Here is a 4,340-nt window from a genome sequence, read left to right as displayed (position 1 = left end):
AGAGATGGATTGACACGGGCAGGCAGGGTGACCCAGGGCTGGGGGGGGCCTTCCTCCTCCTCCTGGGTGCAGTGGGGTCACTGGGAGTCGCCCCCCACTTGCTGCATCTAAAGGCGGTGTGTCAGTGATCGGTTGGAAAGGTGGAGATGTTTATTTGATGGTGGAGACTGAGGTGGGAGTTCCAGGGGGAGCTGGAGGGAGAGATTCTGTGACAGGTGGATTGGAACTGCTGACCTGCCACCTAGTGGCCGAGGGCTCTAACCACTGCACCCCAGGGCGCCTGCAGCACAGGGCGTGAAGGTTAGGATTGAAGCACTTACCTTTGAGGCATGCTCCACCCCTCACGGTGAGGAAGTCCAGACTGGGCTGGGAAGAACCCATCTCTGAGGGTCTGAAGGGGACATGGGTGGGGGGGAGCAGGGCCTGCAGAGGTTCGCTGGACAGGGGTCGGGAAGAGGTAGAGGGGCAGCCTAAGAGCGACTTGGACCGTTTCAGGGCAGGCGATCCACAGTTTTCTGGGTGTCAGGACGGGGCTTGGGGGAGGAAGCAGCAGGCAGGCATTGCAGCGGGTCAGGAGTCTGCAGGCATCTGGGGTTCATCAGTAGAGGTCTGCGGGTGTCGTGGCAGGCGGGGGTCTTTGGCAGGGGTCTGCGGGCACTGCAGTAGTCCGGGGGTCTTTGACAGGGTCTGCACTGAGTGAGGCTGTCTCCCCCCATGAGACGCAGCAGCAGGAGTGACCGCAGAGGACGCTGGCAGGCTTCCGAGAGTGGATGCAGCGTAGGAGGTCTGGGGGACCAGCCCTCAGGGAGCTGAGACAGGCCAGGCTTCTCTGGGTGGACAGCTGGGAGCCGGGCTGCCTGGGGGGGGGGAGAGGAGCCTCCTGAGGGGTGGGGAGCTGCCTGGGGGGGAGTGGGGTGTGCAGTGCGGCGTGGACCGGGCTCTGCCATCTGCGTGCTTTCCCACGGAACCGGGAGTAAAGGTGGTTTCTCCACCGGGAAAGGCACTGGATGTGAAGTGGGTGGAGGGCTCACCTGCCGTCTGAAAGGTCCGCAGTTCGACCCCCGGCCGCGCTGAGGGCCTGAGCTGGCCGTCCGCCTCCATGAGGTTTACATGAGGGTTACTGGGCCCCTGCCGGCCGGTCGGTCTCAGCTGCGTCGCGTTGCCAAGTCTGTAAACCTCCTCTTACTGAAGTCACCTTTACGAGCGCTGGGTTAGAGATGGGTGGGCTTTTTCCATTCCGTCATTTGTAGACATTTTGCTTTAGGGCATTAATTGTTGCTACTCGATGCCGTAAGGTGACCATCTGAACTACACTGTGGGAGTCTCGCCCTGCTCTGTCCCCCCCACTCCCCCCGGGAGTCCACTGCTACAGTCCAGCGGCTGTGCTGTCCAGCCTGTCCATCTTTACCGGGAGGTGGGTTCGAACTGCCAACCTTTCTGTCAGAGCCGATGTCTTCTGCCCTGCGCCCCCAGGACTTCAGTGAAGACTGCGCCCTGGGCGGTGGGGGCACTTCCACTCCGCCCACAGGGGTCGACTCCTTAACGCCCCACGCTTTTCCTGAGGGGCTTATATACTCGATCCATTGTGGCTGAAAGGTTGGCGGTTCAGGCCCCCCCAGAGGCTCCTGGGACCCCGGGCTTCTGGGAGATGATGACCGTGAAAAGCCGGTGTGAGCCACTCCGTTCTGGACACACCGGTCCCCGGAGCCCACCTGGCTGTGTGCCCTGTGACAGTCGAAGCTGCCTGGGTGGTTTTGTGCCGGTTGATGGGCACCAGATGGGGTCACTGCCGAGTCATGGGGAGGCGTCAGGTGACTGCCCACACTGGGGAGGTCGACCTTGGGGGGGGCACTTGGCTGGCCGAAGATGGAGACCCTCTTCCCGTGGAATTACAGCCATGGTGGTGGGGTCAGCGGGGTCATCCAGTGGGGAGACGTGCGCGTTCAGGGACCGGGGGTCAGTGGGGTCAGCTGTGAGCCGTCCAGTGGGGAGACGGGGACGTTCAGGGACCTGGGGTCAGCCGTGAGCCGTCCAGTGAGGAGACGTGGACGTTCAGGGACCCAGGGGTCAGTGGGGTCAGCCGTGAGCCATCCAGTGGGGAGACGGGGACGTTCAGGGACCTGGGGTCAGCCGTGAGCTGTCCAGTGAGGAGACGTGGACGTTCAGGGACCCGGGGGTCAGCGGGGTCAGCCGTGAGCTGTCCAGTGGGGAGACGTGGGCGTTCAGGGACCTGGGGGTCAGCGGGGGTCAGCCGTGAGCCGTCCAGTGGGGAGACGGGGACGTTCAGGGACCCGGGGGTCAGCGGGGTCAGTTGTGAGCCGTCCAGTGAGGAGACTCCGGTGTCGCAGGCTTGGTGCCTGACCGCCGACGGGAAGCCAGTGGCGTGAATGTTAGGTCTCCTGTCGTCGGTGTCTGACCTGGGCTGCAGCCCACAGTCCTCCCCCCCCTGCACAGCAGGACAGAAGGCTGCTGGCCTGAGTGGTCCTCGGCCGCGCTGTCGCCTGCTCCTGCCACACTGAGGGGCCTCTTCTCCTGCTGGCCCTCTGCTTGCCGGACCCTTGACCACGGCGGGCTTGCGCACATTGCTTTGTGGAGGGGTCATGCTCTTGGCTTGGAGAACGGCTCAGGGGGTCCCGAGGGCTCAGGGACGGGGACACGGAGGTGGGAGGTGGGCTCTGTGACGGCACGTCACCATGGTCACTGTCCTCACCATGGCTGTCCTGGGCCTGAGGCTCGAGTGAGGACCCTGGGGAAGGCTGAGGTTCAGAGGTGGCCTTTGTGGACTGGGGGCCTCTGCTGTGGCCTCGAGAACAAGTGACAATGTCCAGGGACACCGTCAGCCATCATGACCTGGGAGGGGGCCGCTACTGGCATCCAGGGGAGAGTGGAGAGTGGTCACTGCTGGCATCCAGGGCCCTCCTGGGGGACACCATCAGCCGTCATGACCTGGGAGGGGGCTGCTGCTGGCATCCGGGGGGGAGTGGGCGCTGCAGGCATCCACAGCCTTCCACAGCAGGTCTCACGGGTGGACAGTGTCACTGCCAGGACAGGGAGCCCAAATCAAACCCTGGGACCCAGGACAGTGAGGCCCGGGGCTGTTATTTTAAGCCAGCCACTGACTTTTTTTTTTTTAAATGTGACTTGAGTGGAAGTTTCCAAAGCCCTTTGGTTTTCTCTTCAGTCACTCTTGCACTTTCGCTCGCTGACATTAATAGCAGCGCTCGCAGTGTGACCAATCCTCTGCCCACCCCTTGTCTGCACCAGGCTGTGTCTCTGTGGGAGCGGAATCCACAGGGCTGTCTCCCCAAGAGCCGCTGGGTGGTTTCGAACTGCCGACCCTGGGTGAAGGGCTGAGCGCTCAGTCAGCGGACCACGATGGGTCCTTGGGAGTGGGATGTAGTTGTGACGGGCCGTCAAGTTGCCTCCCCCTCGGAGTGACTCTGTGAACAACAGATCCGAGCCCCGTCCTGTCCCCTGTGCTTCTCCCACGGCCGCCGTCACTGTCAGTTCCTCTGGTTGGTGGTCTTCCTCTCTTTCACTGACCCCAACTTTCCAAGAGTGACGTCCCTCTTTCGGCAGTAAGTGAGGCGAAGCGTCACCGTCCTTGTCACCTTGTTGTCCTTGTTCTCTTGGTCATCCGTGGATGGTCAGAGCTCTTCTCCAGACCACAGCTCAGAGGATCAGTGCTTCTGTCATCCACAGTCACGGCCCTGCTCCCAGCCGTGTAAGAGGAGGGCCGGACACTGTTCCCCCAGCGAGCCTGAGCCGCCCCTCTGCCCCGAGGGCGCCCTCGGGGTTCTCCACAGCCTTTTCCCTGAAAAGTTCCCGAAGCAGCAGCAGGGCAGCAGGCCCCCGCCATGCCTGCCCACAGGCATGTGGGGTGCCCCGCTCACAGCCCCCCGGCACGGACCTTCTCACACAGCCCATGGCCTGCCCCCAAATGCGCACCACAGGGATTTTCTAGCCACCATGTTCAAAAAGACATAGTAAAAGTGGAAAAAAACAGGTGGCATCGGTTTTAATAACAGACCAAACTGAGGTCCTGGGGTGTCACAAACAACACTCACGTAATCCTTGTAGGTAGCTGTTCAAAGCCACTCTGAGGTTCTGGAGAAGAAAGCCTTGACAGAAGTCAACTTTGTTCAGTATCACAGCCAGGGAATGTGGGGAGATTACAGCCTGGGGCCCCGGGGGATCACAGCCAGGGACCTGGGGAGATCACAGTCAGGCAATGTGGGGAAGATCACAGCCAGGGAATGTGGGGAGATTACAGCCAGGGAATGTGAGGAGATCACAGCCAGGGAATGTGGGGAGATCACAGCCAGGGAATGTGGGGAGAT

Source organism: Elephantulus edwardii, unplaced genomic scaffold, assembly GCF_000299155.1.
Source record: "Elephantulus edwardii isolate Elephantulus edwardi_28Jun2011 unplaced genomic scaffold, EleEdw1.0 scaffold00348, whole genome shotgun sequence".
NCBI lineage: Eukaryota > Metazoa > Chordata > Mammalia > Macroscelidea > Macroscelididae > Elephantulus > Elephantulus edwardii.
This window is presented reverse-complemented; position numbering follows the sequence as displayed.